Here is a 19863-nt window from a genome sequence, read left to right on the forward strand (position 1 = left end):
CTTTTTTTTTTAAACATTTCATTTATTTATTTATTTGAGACACACTCTCACTGTCACCTAGGCTGGGTTGCAATGGCGTGATCATGGCTCACTGCAGCTTCAAACTCCTGAGCTCAAGCAATTCTCCTACTTCAGTCTCCTTAATAGCTGGGACTATATGTGCATGCCACTGTGTCCAGCTAATTAAAAAAGAAATTTGACTGGGCTTGGTGGCTCAGCCTGCAATCCCAGCACTTTGGGAGGCTGAGGCGATTTGGATAGCCTGAGACTATGGGTTCAAGACCAGCCTGGGCAACACAGCAAAATCTTGTCTCCACAATAAATAAATAAATAAATAAGCCTGACATGGTGGCACACACCTGTAGTCTGAGCTACTTGGGAGGTTGAGGCAGGAGGGTCTCCTGAGCCCAGGAAGTCAAGGCTGAGGTGAATCATGATCATGCCACTGTACTCTAGCCTGGATGACAGAGCAAGACCCTGGCTCAAAAAAAAAAAGGAAAAAGAAAAGAAAAATAAATAATACTTAAATGAATTGATACAGAACTCTTATCCCTATATCCAGACCCTCAACAACTTCGGTCTGTGTTTTTATCCTCCCCGCAGTGAGGAGAGTAACTGTCTTTCCTTGGGGCTTCCCAGGGTGGGAGCATCTCCAGAGAAGCTTCCTCAAGTCTTTTGTACCTCTCTAGCACCTGGAAGATACAGTCTCCAAATAGCTAAGCCGAAGAGGCCTTTCACAGGAGCCAGGGCTTCAGCCTCTACTCAGCTTTATGAAAGCCCTGCTCTGTTTCCTAAGACTGCTACCTGGTGGTGTCCTTGGCTGTGATCCTCCAGGCCTTTTTTCCCAAGAGGTAGGCAGGATGGAGAAGGCAAAACATTGTGAGGAGGGGAGGCTCTTAGTGTCAGGGATATTGCAGAACCTTTATTCTGCACACTTGGATATTACTTCCAGTGTATAAAATGTTCTCAACCGTATTTCCTATAAATAATACTGAATATTAGAAAGCAAATCAGGCCAAGTGTAATGGCTCAACCTGTAATCCCAATGCTTTGGGTGGTTTCCAGGTGGGAGGATTGCATGAAGCCAAGGGCTTGAGACCAGCCTGAGCAGTATAGTGAGACCCTGCCTCTACAAAAAATAAAAATAAATAAACAAAAAGAAAGCAAATCAGAGTTTCTTATTAAAAAAAGTAAAACACAGGCTCATGCATATAATTAATGCATATGCATGAATGCATTTCTAGTAACCTAGGAAATATTAGTAGATTCATTTGGGTAGGGATGGCCATGTTAAGAATTAGTCTGAGGGTTGGGGCTAAAAACAGAAGTGGGGAAAGGAATCTTTTCTAAGCTTTTGGTACTTTATATATGTTCACTCATATAAATTACAAGTATCAATCTGTAAAACAGGTGTTATTACTCCCATTGTGTTGATGAGTAGACTGAGCCTAGCGCCACAGACAATAAGCAGCAGAGTCCAGACTCAAATGTAGGTCTATCTTGTGTTTGAAGCCTGGTCCTATCCATGAACACCACACTCTACCTTCCTTTAAACAGTAAAAAGATGCCGTGCAATCAAGCTAACAGGAAGTGTAATGCCAGTGAGTTGCACTGAGATAAATCGTGTGTCTACTCTTATTGTGCTTACTCAACTATAGTCTGTAGGCTCTGAGCATGCCTCACCTATTATGACTTTCACTCCACTAGATCTCAACGGAGGCAAGGCCGGACCTGGATTCTAGCACATTCTCACTTCACGCCTGTGCTGTTTCTCACATCTGGGTTGGCTCTCTTTCCACCAATTAAACAACAAATATGCCCTTTCCCCTGTGTCTTGTCATTTCTTTCCATCTCTGCTTCTGGTTTCGGCAGTTAGGCCTGTGACTTTTATCCCTGGCTCAGATGGTGGGAGTCATTACTTGGGTTTTGTTTCAAATGTCTAGTCCTGAGAAGAAACAAGATATTTAGGCAACTGCAGGATAAGTAGGTTGTAAAACAGAAGATAGATAAGTTTTCCCAGGCTGGTTGAGGAAGAAAGCAGAAGAGAATCAGAGGGGTAAAGGTTTAATGTAGATGCATCCCTAAGAAGCCAGTCCCCAAGAGGCTGAGTCCTGGGGGTTGGCATGTGAATTGAATCCCCATGAGTTTGGAAAATTGGAGAGCAGAGATGGTCTGTGCCCTAGACCTAGGGGTAGAGACTTCAGAAGTGCAAGTCTCCAGAGATCTCTGTGCTTCCACTTGAGGTGGGGTAATATGACAATGCCCTGTGCCTCAGAGGAGCCCTAAAGCAATCCCTGAAGCTCTGAGTGTAGGGGTAAAGTAGAAGGAATTTTCTCAAGAGAAGCCTTGACAGGAGTCACTGGATCTGAAGGGCCTTAAAGTCAGGGACATGAAGGACACAGCTTTGAACCATGTGGACTGATGGCCAAAGTCCAGATAAGAAAGAATATGTCTAAGCAGATGCCACTGTAGGTGAAGGAGGAGGATAATAAGACCCAATGCAGTTTCTGTCTCTAGGACAATGAGACCCAATGCACCTCCTGACTCAGGACCATGAGACCTAATGCACCCTCTGACCCAGGACAACAAGTCCCGATGCACCTCCTGACCCAGGACCAAAGACCCAGTACACCCTCTTACCCCAGAACAATGAAACTCAGTGCACCTCCTGATCTAGGACAATGAGACCCAATGTACCTCCTGACCCAGGACAAGACCCAGTATACCCTCTGACCCCAGGACAATGAGACCCAGTGCACATCCTGACCCAGAAAAAGAGACCCAGTACACCCTCTGACCCTCTCACTGTGTCTTCTCCTCCTCTGAACTCCTGGGAGCAGTTCCAATATACCTCCTGACCCAGGTCAACCAGACCCAATGCACCCTCTGGCCCCAGGACAATGAGACCCAATGCAACTCCTGACCCAGGACAACAAGACCCAAGACTCCTGAATACTGTGATAGATCCTTCTTCCTCATCTTAATGTAGACCTGCTGAGGTGGGAGCAGATTGAGATTCTGCTCCTCAAATGGGACACAAAATACAAATGAAATGATATTCAGAGATAATTGACGTAGGCTGTTGAAGTGAAGGGTTGCCACTCCATACCCCAAGATGGTCCAGCTCCCCTCTGATTTTTTTTTTTAAGTTGGAAATCACTTATCCAATATGGGAAATCTGTTCTTCAGCTTCACAAAGTTTCAAACAACTTCAAGCCCAGGAGAGGCATGGAACAGTCACTTCTACAAGGAAGTGGTTGAAAGGAGACAAGACCTAGGGGGATGTGCCATTTCTGTGGATAGCAGATGGGGTCTGAATACTTAAGAGTCAACTTCACTAGCTTTGCAATCAAGTGGAAATTTACATGGAGCTATTCCTTCCAGCATCAGCGAAGAAAGTCACTGGTAGGATGTTTAGAGACACAATTTACTAAGATGAATAATGTAGAAAAGTTGGTGGTCAGTTGGGTGTGGTGGCTCATGCTGGTAATCCCAGCACTTTGGCAGGCTAAAGCAGGAGAACCATTTGAGGCCAGGAGTTCAAGTACAGCCTGAACAATAAAGCAAGACCCCATCTCTACAAAAAAAATTTTAAAAAAAACAAGGTTGGTGGTGAACTACAAACCAGAAACATCACTAAATCAACAGGCAAAGATAAATAAGACATCAGTTACCATTTTATGATGACTGGTAAAGATAAGAAAGATAAGACAGTGTTGGTGAAGAAAGTTGGTGGGAATATAACTTGTTCAAATGCTTCTGGAAGGCAGGCTGGGAAGATGGATCACAACATAAACTGTTTCCCTTTGAGTCAATAATTCTAGAAATTTATTCAAAGGGAGTAGTCAGACAAGAATGAGAATACGTATGTGTAGGAAGTTGATCTCAGCTTTCTTTATTGTAGTAAAAAATTGGATACTGCAAATATATGAATAAAGATTAAAGTGAATAAATTATGGGTCATCTATATACTAATCAGTAATCTATATGCAAAAGAATTCAGAGATGTTATGTTGACATTGCAATGAGTATCCAAATTTATATCTACCGGCATAGTATAGGGCTTAAGATATTTTGTTAAGTGATAAAAGCAGCCAAGAAATGGCAAATTTGGTATTAATGAATTAAAAATAAGCATAGATCAAAGTCTAGAGGTCATCACACCAAAATATTAAAGGTAGATGTTTGGGGGCAATATTTTTACTTTTTTTAAAACTTTTTTACTTTTTTTTCTTTAATGGATTATCTGAAAATTATTTTTAGTGAGACCATGAACTATATTTATATATTCAAGAACTGAATATTTGAGGATCAGCCAGTCTCCAAAGTTCTTCCTTCATGGCCAGACCCAGCTTTTCCCCTACTCTCACTGTATCTTCTCCTCTGAACTCCTGTGGGCAAGTAATCGAAGATTTGCCCAAGATAGGAGTTCAACAAAGCTTTACCATTAAAGATACTGTTGGTGATGAATCTGTCTTGTGTTATTTCTCCAACAGCTTTGTGAATTCAACCTAATTCTAAATGTGTTTTTGATGTGGCCCTACTTATAAACACTTCGGACAACCCCAGAGCAGATCAATAACCCTTTGTGGATTGATCTGGATGTGGACAGGTTGTTGAGGGGAAAAGGCCATCTTGAATTTAAACAACATTTCTCAAATGGTGTTTGAGCAGTCATGGGGTCCAGTCCAAGCACTGGTCATGATCAGAACTGCAGAGTAGCAATGATAAAATAAAGGAGGAGTGTGCCAACAAGAGCTCTATCCCGGGGGTCCTTCTCTTGCCTCCTTCCCAGTAGTAGATAGGGAAGCTACTATTGCAGAGCTTGGAAGAAACTGTTTCTATGGAATGTTGCATATTTGTCTGGTGCTGCTTGTGGGGTACAAACCTTTCATTCTTGGGTAGGAGGGAGAACAGGGCCTGCATTACCCTTGAGTATGATTCCAGGACAAAATTTGACAAAATCTAACATCTGAATTACATGCTCCTCCCTAACTCTTGATAAGCAAGCCTTGGGTGTAAGTAAGAGGAAGAAAGAAAAGAAAAAAAAAAAAAAAAGAAAAGGAGAGAAAATAAATGAAGGAAGAAGGAAGGATCAAAGGAATAAACAATCAAGGAAGGAGAGAAAAATATTTGGAAGAGAAATAACCCAGGAACTTTTGCAGAGACTATCTCTGATGATAGGTATACAAAACGTTTGAAGGCCTTGGGCTGTGTTCTCCTGACAGGGCTTTCGGGAGTTTTTTAAAGTCCTTGTCGTCAGAAATACTGGGTAGAGGTCTAGTTCTGTCCTTAACCAAGTTGTGTGACTTTGGACTTGACACAACCTCTCTGGGCTTGCTTTCACTGAAAACATCGAATGACCTAGGAGTTTGCAAAGTTTCCTTCCAGTTTCAACGTTCCATGTCCTACAAATGACTAAAGCAGATGTTCTAAAGAGGGATGGGACTTATTTGTGGTCACCAGATCACCAATTCACCCACCTGTGCAGTTTTCTACTTGACTTGGTTTCCATCTTTTGCTCAGAATAGTGATGGCTGGAAAATGTTCTCATAGCGCCTCACAGAATAAGGGGCCCTGAACCCACGAGACAGTGATGAGTACAATTTCCTTTGTTCGCTTAAAACTTAGGGTAAGGGGCTGCCTTAAAATTTTCAGTCAAATTATTATTATTTACTTATTTATTCATTTTTTTGAAAGCAGGATTTATTGAGAGGATAGAAAAGCTCCCACAGTGGGAGGGGACACCAGGGGGTTGTCCTCAGTCAAATGATAGAAGTGATAAGATCTCAAATCCTTTACGTAATGATGAGGTTTGATACTCAATTTCTTATCAAATTCCTGAGAAGTCATAAAAATAATCGGTGTGGAACTTTGCTCTTACTAGGCTACAGAAAAGTCAACCTGTGGCTGTAATTTTGCAGGATCAGGGTAAAACATCAACTACAGAAAGCCTTGTTAAAAAGAATGTATCACTGAGGTATAGCATGCATACAACAAAGGTTTACTTCACAAATGTAGATTTTTCTCTACAGCTGCAAATCTATGTCATAAAAGGCAGCCCCTCTGAATAGCCATATTAAAATATGCCAAAGAAGTGTATTTTGGGGTGAAATATTCTGACTTTCTTCACTGATCTCTTGTTAACCTATATAGGGAGGGCCACAAGTACAGTTTCAGAGAGAAAGTACATGTTATATGACAGCTTTATGCATTGTTACATGCGACATGCACTGTTATGTGAAACATGTACTGTTACATGCAATAAGTACTGTGCAATTTTACTCGAATGACTTAAACCCATGATAAGCATTGTAAACCTCTTTAACCAGGTGTCACTGGAGTTAGGGAATAAATAGTGAATTCAGGGAAATAGACTCCATTGAAAACAGATGAACCTGGCTCAGAGGTTCACCATCATTGTGTAAGGGGAGCAAATTGTTCCCCAGAATAAGTATTCTTATTCTTAGAAGGGTATAGGAACAAAAGGCATGCCACCTCTGAACAATGAGCCAGACAAATGCCTAATTCATTTGACTTACAGGCCACCCCAGAAATGCAAACAAACAACCTGCTATTTAGCATTCTGTCACTAGATGGGGATCTTGAGTCAATCATCGCCTACTGGCTTTCTTTATCTCATGTTTTCTTTATTTGAATCTGTTTTACCAGGGTCTGAATACACACATAATGCAAGTTTACAATCTTGGCATTTCATATTTTACCGAACTTTTTGGGGATGGTAACTTTGAGTAAGATGGATTCAGTTTTTAATGCATTAACTTAATTAATTTTTCATCTGGGGTCCCAGGGAGAGGGAAGTGCCCCCGACGTGCAGGCAGCATGCTATTAATCTGGTGTTTATTTCTGGCAGAAGTTACCAGTGTTTATTCACGTTGCCCCTACAGGGTGTGGCTCGTTGTGGAGATTGTCATTATATCTTATAACTGATTAAAAGAGGAAATCCTCATTAGAGATTTCTCTGTGGCCGCCAAGAAGTAAACCTAATTGTTTTATTCCCATAGAATAAGTGGTTGCAAATGGAGCAGCAAAAGCTAATGCTTTTTGCCCTGTTTCATTCTGGAAGAAATTCCAAAGTGATTTTTATATTTAATCACAATGTGACTTTATCGAGAATTCTAGGAGCATGAGGTAAAAACCTTTGCCTTTCTCTTTTATTTGTCGAGGCAGTCAGGCCATTCAGGACTAAAATCTACAGTTGGCTGAAAACAACAAGGAAGCAGCTTGTCTTGGGTAAGTTCTCAAGCAAACTCAGGAGATGGACAGTTTTGTGTATAGCATTCTGACCTTCTACCTAGGGACGGTGTGAATGTTCAGCTTTGGCTGCTATCTGAAATGAGTTTGAGTGTCTCAGCTCATTTCATAAGAAACACAAATAAAGCCTACACAATAAAACATGCAATTTGGGATTATTGCTGGTCTCTGTTCAGAAAGTGCCCAGAACTGCATTTCTGAAAACTAAATTCCTGGTGCTCGTAGATAGAGACTCTTGTACTTTCAAATGGGTCTGGTTGGAGGGGAAGAAAGGAAGAAAGGGAAGCAAAATAAATTGTGCAGGATGAAGCGTCAGGTTGGCAGAAATGACCCCAGTGACCCAGAGGGAACGACCTGTAGTTCCCAGGATCCTCCTTTTGAACCCGGGCACTTTTAAACTTGTCTGATGTGGAGTCTCAGGCAGAAACTGGCTTTGCTTTCAGCATCTTCAAAACTACATTACAAAGAATGATATGGACTTCACTTTCTGCTGCCTCTACCTGTCCCTGCCACAGTTCCCGCCCACGGGGCACCCAGGGAGGCCCTGCCCACAGGCCTGTGCAGAATGTGTGCTGTTAAACTGTTTACTGGTGGTCATCTCTCCACCTGTCCGGCTGGAGAAACAGGCTCCGGGGGCTGACGGTGGCTCAAGAAGGGGCTTTGTCACTTGGGTTTACCTCTGAAGCAATTTTCCTAAGTATAGGATGTTCTTCAAGAAATGTCTCAGATTTAAGACTCTAAATGATCAATTTCATCAAGAGGGGACATTTTCATTTTTTATTCTTTATATTTCTTTATCTGAAGCAAAAACAAGCTATGATCATCAGAGAGAAAAATTCTAGTCTATTTTAAGGGAAAAAAACTTAAAAGTCATTGTGATCCTGCCACCTAGATATAAACTCTGTTAATGTATTTCTGTGTGTCCTTTATTCAAAGGTCTATTGGTATATACATATGTAAATTTTTTTCAGAAATAGCGATCATTTTGTACATACTGTTTTATGACTTTTATTTTTATAAAATGAATCATATCTTTCTATATTACCATGCTTTATATATAACCTCACACTTAATGGCTGCCTTGTATTCTATTATAAATAATCCCTCATTATTCAACAGTAGTTTCCCCCTTCCCCAATTTTATTAATGATACAAACAAAATCATGATTAACATTCAAGGGAGATTTTTTACTGTATATTTTAATTTTCAGATATGTGTAATTTGGAAGCACTTAACTATTGAGATATACCTTCCAATATGAGACTATATGCTTTTTACAGAAACATGGGGGAACATAAGTCAACATTTATAAAGAATACAAAAGGCTTCTCCCCCACCCCATGTTCAAACACCCTAAACATATATTTGCCTGAGTTGTACATATGCATCTAAATGATCCCAAGTGATACACTATTTCAGTGTGATGGAAAATAGTTACTTTAATCCTTAAAGTCTATTCTTATGTAGGGAAATGGAAAAAAAAATGCTGGTAATACAAGATGCATGAAAAAATGTTTTAAAGTCTTTATTGGGCTTGAAATGATGAGAGTTTACATAATTAATCATAAGGGGATGTTTTTAGTCACAGAAATGATCATTAGTACTGCACTAGAGTTAAGTAATCTTTATAGCAATATAAAAATGCCATTTTGCCCTTAGATCTCACTGAGATTTTGTCTCTCTTTTATGCTCTTTGGCATGACAACACTCAGTAATTGAATGCTACTTAATAATGAGGGTGGGTAATGAAACCATCTAAGCTAATGTGTCTATGGAAATTTCTGAAACACAAGCCCCAAATATTACCCTAGAACACTGTGTTAGCCCAAAGCTAGGAAAAAGAGAAATTAAGTTGCAATCATTGCAGTGTTTTAAAAATTACCCCCACGTTTAAAATTATTAGCCTCTGTTCTTCGTCATCCTTTTTCTTGTTTTTAATGATGTTTTAAGATGCAAATTCTGTGCTTCAACCTCGGTTCACATTTTCGTCAATTGCTTTGGTGGGTGGTTGTAAATTTTAACAATCCCTCATAAATTAAAATAAAGTTTGCGGGGAGTTTTTTGATAAACAGATGGCTCATATTTGATCTATTTTGACAAAGAGGCAATAATAAAGACATTCAGCAATTCCTATTTGCTCACATGAGAGTGTATGTTGACGGTTAACAGTGTAGCCTCTAGAAACAGTGGGACTGGCTATGGGACGTTGCCATGTCCTCACTGAGTGATCTTGGAATATGATCTGTTTCCCCCAGAGGGTATTTCACCTGAAAAATGAGATAAAAGTGTTATGAGAATTAAACAAGAAAATGCAAAGGGCTCACCACTGTGCCCGACACAGAAAAATTCAGTAAATTGCAAACTATTATAAAAAGTTGACTAACAATAGTTGAATTAAATGATAGAGTGAAATTCCATCTTGTTTCGTCTCTAAAACAAAATGTCTATGGGTGAGGGTATTTGCGGATTTTTTAGCCTATTTGGAGAGAATTAATTGTGCCATCATCTTGTTAAAAGTCCCCCAACAACTTAGTTCAAGGACATTTACATTTATCGAAACAAAAGCATACAACTTTGGTCTAGACATTTAAACTTTTCTCTCATCTGTTCAGAGATGAGACCCTTCAATTGAGATACACGTCTTCTTATCACAAATGTCTTCTCATTATGGTTTTAGCAAATGTAACTTATTGAAAATAGGAAAAGCTGCCTAAAGTATCATTTAATGAAGCACCTTGAAATTTAAAAAAGCAAGAATATCTCTTGTACCTTCGAAATGTAACTTAATTGGTTCCAAACATGAGCAGCTGGATTTTGATCTCAGTCTATATATAAAAAAAAAATCTTTGATTTTGACTATAAGACCTGGTTTAAAATTTAACTGGAAGTAATTGATTTGTAAAATTTCAAAAGCAACTCTTTAATCTTTTAGCTAAACTATTAATAAGTTAATAACCTTATTCCATTGAATTTGTTCTTTTATTATATAAGTCTAGATTCCTGGGTAGGTCTTTGTTCATTAAAAATATGCTCTTATTTTTTAAAATGCCATTCTTGCTGTGTAAGAAAAAGGTACTCGTAGCATCTTTTCTTAGTTGTAGTTTTCAGCTAAAATTTATGTCTAAATGAAAATGGGGTGGGGGAGAACAGGAGAGGGTGACCACTAAGAGGATTCATACCTCATACTCACCTGGGCTCTGAACTTTATCAAACTGGTTAAGTGGACTCCAATTTTCTATAATCATTCCTGATAATAAATACAACTGGATAGATCACCAGATCTATCTTTGTTTATATATATTGAAGTTGTATTCTTTTAATGACTGTCACATAGGACAAAAATATAAATCTTGGCTTCTCTATTCAATTTTGCATGATAAATAGTTGATGCAATATCTTTCTGTCTATGCTTACCAAAATTTTCTCACTAAAATATTGACACACTCCCTTTGAAGCTTGGAATGATTGTCTCTTTACTTTAAGAAGGTAGTTTTATGGAAGTTATGTCTGCTCACTACCTCTCAAATGTTAGAAGATCGATATATTTAAATGCTCTAATGATGTGAAAATATGTGAATTATTGATTTGTCTTCCATTTAAGACCAACAAGTTAACTGAGTAAGTAAAAACAAAAAACAGATGTAATCTTAATAATATGTTTGTCAAAGATGTGAATGTATGCATCAGCATGAATGAATTGGAAGAGCTATGTTTGGTAATTCATGAGAACTAGCTCTTTGGTCAGCTTGTAAAAACTAGACATGGGTAACTCTAGCATCAAAACGCTCTTATGAAGCCTGTCAACAGAGCTATTCCTAAGCACGTATTTATGAGGAGGACCCCCCAAACTCCTGAAATTTATTTATAAAAAAATGTACATTTATTCTTACATGTTTAAACTTCAGTCACCTTCAAGGTACTCTCTGCTTGATGTAATACACCTATCCAAATGCTTTTCCACTGCTCAAAATAGTTTTTGAACTCGTCAATTTTGATGCCTTCTAGTGCTTCTGCTGTTTTTTGTTTCACCTCTTACACTTCAGCAAACTTTTCCCTTTGAGGACTTTTTTCATCCAGGGAAACAAAGAAAGTCACTTGGGGGGAGACTGGGTGAATAAGGAGAGTGGGGCATGGGGTCATGCTGTTTTTGATCAAAAACTGCTGAACACTAAGCACAGTATGGGCAAGTGTGCCTGTAAATCACCCATCATGAAATGGGCAAACATGTTAAAGGAATCTTCCCCCACAAAATTTACCGAAGTTGAACACAGCCTCTCACAGCAACTCCAGCAAGTACACTGATGCTGATGCATTTCAAGAACACCTACCTAGCAGGGGAAGCCAGTACTATAAGGGGCCTGCCTTCCAAACAAATAATTCAGTTTTTTGGGGGTTCACCCTCTTATAATTTGATTCTGGATCTTCAAAAAGAAATTTTTTTGTACAAAGCTCATGGCTTTGTATCTCAAGCTTCCTAAGAATTCCTGGTATGTTTAGAGAGTGACTTGTCTAAACAAGGGCTGAGAAGATGAGCCATATATTTGCTTGATTGTTTGTGACGATCTGTTTGACTCTAGTAGAACATAAGATACACGACAGTCAGTCTGTTTTATTCACTGTTGTATCCTTAGTGCCTAGAACTGAGTTTGGCACCTAGTAGGGCCTCAGTAAATATTTGTGGAATGATAACATTGATCAAACAAAAGAAAAGAAAGAATATGTTTAGAGAGGAAGGATGTACAGAATGGAGCAGCAGGGCCAATTTTTAACCATAGCAGGCAAAGAAATCTCAGTTTTTCCAGTCTTGAAAGCTTGGAGGTGGGTGTGAATAATGGGGCTGAGAAGGAACCATGCAGGGAATGCCACTTTGTTCTAGTTCCCTCTGAAAACACTCCATGGCCTGGGGTGTCTGGCTACTTCCTATCTTCATGATTTTCTGTTCTTTTGGAGCCTCTTCCCTCTCCTTGTTGCCCTCTGCTTGTGTCGACGTGTGGCCTAGGCTTTCTTGGTAATGAGTGGAACAGTGAAATGGTTGAGAATATGGGTGTGGGTTTCTAACATGTCTAGGCATCACTCCAGGACCTGCCACCTTGATGTATCTGATCTCGAGCAAGCTACTTAGTTGAGCTCAGTCTCATTTTCCTCATCTCTTTGTTTGCATTGATAGTAATTATGCCTATCTTGCTGGGTTCCTGAAGGCTTAATGAGAAGATGCCTGATATAAGTACCAACGATAAAGACATCGTGTGGGTGGCTCATCATTGCTTTCAATAAGTAAAACTTCATAGAGGGATCATGCATGGTAAGCACTCCTCGTAGGACTGGCTTGTGAGAAGCCTTTGAGACTGTGTTGGTTTATATTTCCATGTGAGACTTTTTATTGTTCCCAGTGAAGAGCATGAACAGGAGCCAAGGACCAGAAAGACTTACCCTCATAAAGATGTGTTATAACAAGTAGTTCTACATTTAGCAGCATCTCTAGGCCAGTGCTCCATAGGAGGCTGGTAGCTGTGTTTAACTATCAGCCTTGTGATCCACTTGCAATACCCCTTCGCCAATATGAGCATTACAATTCTTTTGGGGTCCTGGCATGGTGGCTCATGCCTATAATCCCAACACTCTGGGAAACAGAGGCAGGAGGATTGTTTGAACCCAGGAGTTCAAGACCAGCCTAGGCAACAAAGTGAGCGCTTGGCTCTAAAACAAAACAAAACAAACAAACAAACAAACAAACAAACAAAAAACTAAAAAAATTAAGTGGGCATGGTGATGCACACTTGTAGTTCTAGCTCATTGGGAGGCTGAGGGGGAAGGATCACCCAAAACTGGGAGACAAAGGTTGTGGTGAGTTGTGATTGTGCTACTGCATTGTCACTATACTGGGTGACAGAGTGGGACTCTGACTCAAAAAAAAAATTCTTTTGGTATATTATCATAGTCATTTTAGTTTTGCTAGTGCAGAAGACATTTCTTAAAAGATTTCTGTTCTCCTTTCAAGTAGATTTTATTTTTATGTTATTTTTTAAGAGACAGTGCAGTGGCATGATTATAGCTCCAATTTCTGGGCTCAAGTAATCCTCCTGCCTTATTCTCCTGAGTAGTGAGGGCCACAGATGTGTACACCACACACACAGCTAATTTTAAAATTTTATTTTATAGAGTTGGGAGTCTCATTATGTTGTCCAGGCTTGTCTCCACTCCTTGGCCCTAAGCAATCTTTTTGCTTCAGCCTCCCAAAGTACTGGGGTTACTAGTGTGAGCTGTTATGTCCAGTCCCAAGGTGATTAAGACTCAAATAGTGTTTGCCACCATGTAACAGGCTTGGGCTTGTTAGGTGCTTAGTAGGCTGTTGATATCTTAAAATTTACTGCTGTGAAGAGGATTATGGTGCTTCTTTGGTGGTCTACTGGTTCAAGTGGACAGATCTACCATGAGTATGGTTAATTGGTTAATCTTTTAAGAGAAAGAAAGCAAAACCACTCGACAGACTTATTGCACTTAACTATCAATAGTCTGGCAAAAAATAGAACTCTTTATGACAATGATGAAGCATACATATGGGTCAATGTTGCACATTTTCTTGTAGAGAATATACAGAACAAGATAATATAGAAAATAAGCACCTAATGACAATTTGACACCTTTATCATTAACTTTCCACTGTTATGGATGTTAATTTTTCCCTTGCTTCTATTTGTAACTTTAAGCTAAGATAGAAATATTCAAGCAATTCCTTTTCATGTATCTTCACGGATGGTTCCTACCTCTTCCTGGGTTCTGACTCCTTGACTTTGGCACTTAAAATATTCATATCTTTCTGGAAACCTATTACTCTTTCCTGCCTCTTTGTCCTCTTACTTTTTCATGAGCTGTTCCTTCAGTCAGGAAAACTCTTTCTTAAAGAAGAAATATCCCTATCCAGCAAGACTAATTTCTTCAGGGTTCAGGCCTTGGAGTAGGATTTGTCTTTTTGTGGGGGAGAATACTATAATGTCTTTATTGAGATACAATTCACTCACATTCACCCATTAAAACTACACAATTTAATGGTTTTTAGTATATCTGTATAGTTGTACAAACATCATCACAATCAATTTTAGAACATTTTCATCATCCCCAAAAGAAACCCTGTCACAATCTCATCGTTGCCCCCTCCCACAGCCCTAGGCAATCACTAGTCCACTTCTGTCTCTGAAAATTTGTCTATTCTAGACATTTTATGTGAATAACATCATTTGCTCTTAAACTATACTGCACATAATTAGAATTAAAGAAAGTTCATTTCTTTCAGATTTAAAAATGCATTTCCAAATATTTAGCTTTCCCACAAGAGTGAAGGCATCTGGAATAAGAGACATACTATTTCAGTTGTGGTGTAATGCAAAAGCCAGGGCATCACAGATTCAACTCAACAGAGAACACTCTATCTGGTGTTGTAGTGAATCACCAACAGCAGTACATACCAGGAAGGAAAATTATGTGACTCCCCTCTTATATTTTAGGGGCACAATTCTGTTCAGTTTGGGTAGAATTCAGGAAGAAAAAAAAAGTCGCCTCCTAAGACCATGGGCAAGCTGCTTGCCTGCTCTTGTCAGAATTGAATGCTGACATGAATCTTTTTTTAAATAAAATAAACTATTAAAATTATTTTTTTCCTGAATGATGGCTGAAACAGATGCATTTTAATCTACAGGGCATAGAAAATGAAATTTACATGTCACTGGGGTCTTTCTGGTTAATAAATGTTTTAAATAGAAAGCATGAAACTCAATAAATATGAAACTGTGCTGTTTTGCATAGGATTAAAAAAGCAAAATTGGAGGTCTTTCCACTAAAAAATTGATTTATAAGGTGAAAGTATTTTATGCTATCAAATATCAGTCTTTTAAAATATCATGAAAATGCTGCCTTACATTTTTTTTAAGCCTCAACTGCAACATGTAATTTAGAACATTGCCTCTGTATATCTAGCTTGGCTGATGTATCTGGTATGTAAGTACCAATTCACAAATATTGTAACATCTTTTCTAGTTTTGTGCACTAGTGAGCTAAATTAAATGAGTTTCATTCATAGCTTGCGTCTAAAAATTTACAGTTTTTTAAATTGTAAGATATCAGAAGGTCTACCTAATTTTTGTTTATGACTTTGAAAAAATGTTCATCATAAAAAATCAGAAAATTATAACTGTCCTTTAAAAATCTTGGCAGTTTTTTTTCCTTTTGGTACAAAAACTTTTCCTGAATGCTTTGACTACTGCCACACTGGATAAAGGTAAAAATGGCTGACTTTTCTCAAATTTCTTGCATGAAAAGCCTTCAAATAACTTTCATGGACAGATAATCTAAGCACACAGTGCCATGAATCCTTTCCCCCAACCTAGCCATTCTTCCACCTTCCAGAGATGAATCCCTGGCGGAATAAACCTTGGAAAAATAAAATGGCAGTTCAGATGACCTGAATTGTACCCCAAACACCACAATGCCTTGAAAGTTACTCTTTTTTTTTTATAGTCAATGGGCTGAAAATACAGGGATTTTATTCCAAATTCACCTCTTTACAGTTAAAAATTGTGGTAAAAATCATTTAGAAAAAGTGTTTATGAGAAGGGTTCAGGTGTTATCCCAACCTGATTAAAACTGGTTGTGAATTCTCCCTCCCCCTCTTTAAATTGCTACAAGACAGACTCTGATATGATGCACAGATTTTTTTTTTAACAACAAACTGAGTTTTAGAATTATAATTTAGAGTGTATTGGATGTATCACCAAAAGACAGGGTGGTTGTGCAATTGTAAAGCAGTATTGTATTGTTGCTAGTCTGAGTAAATCTAAATCTTTTCAAGCTTTGGTTGAGTGGGTTAATTCCAGGACCTGAATTACAAGTGCAATTTGAATTACATTGCAAATGCTGAACTTACTTCACTTTAGCAAAGTGCTTTCTTTTTCCCTTCTCGGACTTATGAATTCTAGCTATTTTGATGTTTTTCAAATGTTGAAATATTTCAGTTAACTGTAAAAAATAGCAGTTCCAACTAGAATTGGAGGAAAAGATTTTTTTCCCCTTGGCTTCTTTGTTTATTAATTCCCCTATTTTATTTTGTCTTATTTTATTTTTTTGGCTTGTCTGTATTTTATGAAATCTCCTCATTTAACAGTGATTTAAGTCGTTAAAATCATGGCAATCCCTGAACCATTTCAGGCAATATGGCATTCACCCTTCAGTCTGAAGATAAGTATTTTGTAAAAATACTGCACAAACATTCAAAACAGCCCAGGCTTTAGGTTGAGAGGGAAATGAATGAACAGGTAAGAAATTAATATATGATACAAATGGGAAGGACTGATTTAGGGATTTCCCAGTTGTAAACTAACATTGATAAATACAGTCTCTCAGAAATCCTGTGAAGTGGATCCATAGGGTGACACTGATTTAATGGACAAAGAACAAAGAGGTCAAATGGATTGTTCAGAGCTGGAATTCTGTGCTCTCCCCTACCCCCCAACCCATCTAGTTATAACCACAGTCTTCTTTGCTGAGGATGGAAAAGTCTTGCAAAGAGAAAACAGCAGGCATGGGGTAGGACCAGGGGGCTCTGCTGCAATGTTAGATATAATGTCAGGCATTTCAATAGTCGGCAGAGGTGCTAAACTGGTAATTATTTAAGAACATAACAATTTTTTTTGCAGCAAAAAGTTTAAGGTCATGTTCCTCAAGCTTGGCACTATGGTTTTCAGCCTGCAGAAGTATTTATTTTGCAGTCTTCACAAAAGATGTCTGATTGAATAATTGTTGTCAGAAGACAAGATAATGCAGGTTAATATTGGGAGTTCAAAGGCTTGACAAATTTTTAAAGAGGACCTGCTAAATAGGATATGAACAGTGTCAAAAGTTGCAGTAAGCGAGGGCTTTCTGCTAGGAACTGGGAATGAGTAACCCATCTAGAACATCACGTGCTGGGGTTGCAGTGTGTGTTTGGGGCTTTGTAGTATTTGCAACATCACAATTTAATGAAGACTGATTTATCCAGTCCAGTCTCATGTAATTAATGAAGCATTTTGTTGCACCATGTTTGTAGAAGAAATGCTAGCCAAATTTGAGAATACATAGTGAAATATATTATTTGCAACTTTTGAAACTATTGTAATAAAACACTGCATTCTTGTAAAAGTTAAAGAGCAAATAGCTCTGAGAAAAACTATATTAAAAATAACTTTGGCTTCAAATTGAAAAATTTATATATCAGAATTTAATTTTAAAACATTATTTGACATGCTTCCTCTCTCAAAATGTATATTTTATAAAAATTCTCCCCTAGAAATGGAATTTTTATTCTTTGCAAATTTACATGCTATACATAACAATTGCAAATAAACCTCATTATCTATCATATATTTATCTGTAACCTGAAATAGTCAATGTGCCACTCAGTTAATACAAGTAAAGTAGAAATTTTTCAACTGGAAAATTTTCGGAAGGCCCCTAAACATATTTTGGTTCCACTCATTAATCAAAATATGGTATAAACTTAGAATTCTATATTGATAGAAAGTGCAGTGACATTTGTTCCTCTTCTCTTTACTTTCTATTTTAAGAAAATAGCATTATAGGGATGCGAATAGTGCAATGTTCAGGCAGTAACTTTTAAAACAAAGTCAGAGGTTGTAAAATTTAATGTTCTCATAACAGCATTAACTTGCCCATGTTGCACATATAGTACATTAAGGGATCACATTTTGCTGTCTTCCATGTAATTGGAAATATTCTATATGTACAATTTGAGTGAGTTAATGTTTCTGGGAGAACCTTAACTTTTGCATTTCTTGACTTTTTTATGTTTGAATTTGTAGCCTTAACATTTGCATTAACATAGTTATTTGCATTTCATTACAGTTGAAGTTAGTCTATTCAAGGACTGAAGTTAGAAGTCAGTGTTTACTTAAAGGTCTGTTCAAATGAAAATTTTCAACATTTTTAGTTTACATATTTATGGTGAGAAGATATATTAGTTTAGGACTTTGATTTTTTTTTTCTTATGCTTACTAAAAGCTAACATTTTTGTGCATGGTAAGTATCCAAGAATTGGGCAATGACAGAATAGGTGAGTAAATGGACAATTGCATCAAAAATTTATCTACAATATAGAAACAAACAAACAAACAAACAAACAAACATTAATAGGATCAGTGTCTTGTGTGGATTAAAAAACAGCTCTCAGGAAACCTGTCCCAGAAAGGGAAGAATGTCTCAGCTTTTTATAATATCTTGCTATTGATTTTCACTGTTCTATTTGTTCTTATTGTGTTACTATTTTTAATATTCTTGAATTGAAAAGAAAAATAATAATTTTCCAACTCTGCATATAAAGGAAACAAGTTCCTGAGAGAATATATGGTTATTTCAAAGAAAAAAAAAGACAAGAAAGCATGCTACACCTAAAAAAATTTCTAAGTTCAGTTGTGCCTTGATTTTTAGAAACTTATATGAAGACATAGATAAAAAAATATGAAATGTCAGGGATAAGGACGAAAAATTTACTATTTTATTTAAGAAGAGAAAATTAACATAGAAATCACTTCCTCAGACTGCAAACTTCATAAGAGCAAGAACTCCCTTATTTTTGTACCCCACTTTCTAACCCACATTAGCGATACATTAACTATCTTTCTAATCATTAAAAGCAAAAATAACTAACTACACTATGACAATTTCTATTAATTAAAAGTTTTATTTTCAGCAGCCCAATTACTACTTCAAGTGGTTGAAACCAAATACTCTGTTCCAGTTTTGATTATACTGCTTTAAATAAAAAAATTATAGAAGAGCCTCCTTCTTTCTTCCTTCCCTCCCTCCCTCCCTCCTTCCCTTCCTTCCATTTTCTTTCCTTCTTCCTCTCTTCCTTTTTCTCTCCCTCTCCTTCACTTTCCTTCCTTCCTTCCTTCCTTCCTTCCTTCCTTCCTTCCTTCCTTCCTTCCTTCCTTCCTTCCTTCCTTCCTTCCTTCTTTCATCTGTCTCTGCCATCCAGGCTGGAGTACAGTGGTACAGTCATGGCTTATTGTAACCTCTGGGCTTAAGCAATCCTCCCACCTCATCCTCAGCTGGAGACCACAGACGTGTGCCACAACGCCTGACTTTTTATTTTAATTTTGTTTTTTTGAGTTGGAGTCTCACTCTGTCACCCAGGCTGGAGTGCAGTGGCATGCTCATGGTCACCGCAGCTTCAGCCTGCTGGCTCAGGAAATCTTCCGCCTCAGCCTTCCAAATAGCTGGAACCACAGGTATGTGCCACCACGCCTAAAAAAACAAATACAATTTGATTTATTGTAGAGATGAGGTCTTGCCAAATTGTCAAAGCTGGTCTTGAGCCTGTGGACTCAGGCAATCCTCTTGCCTCCACCTCCCAAAGTGCTGGGTTACAGGCGTGAGCCACTGTGCCCAACTCACCTATTTTAAAAATTATTGTTATTATTATTATTAAAGAAAGAAATAGAATTATTCTCAGAAATGCCACTTCATTAAGAATTTTACTTTTGAAACACAGACATCACAACTATACATGTGGACTGAGCATGCTCCCACCAGCAGGCCAG

This window comes from Carlito syrichta, unplaced genomic scaffold (assembly GCF_000164805.1).
Source record: "Carlito syrichta isolate Samal-C Ts95f unplaced genomic scaffold, Tarsius_syrichta-2.0.1 Scaffold303309, whole genome shotgun sequence".
In the NCBI taxonomy this organism is placed as follows: Eukaryota; Metazoa; Chordata; class Mammalia; order Primates; family Tarsiidae; genus Carlito; species Carlito syrichta.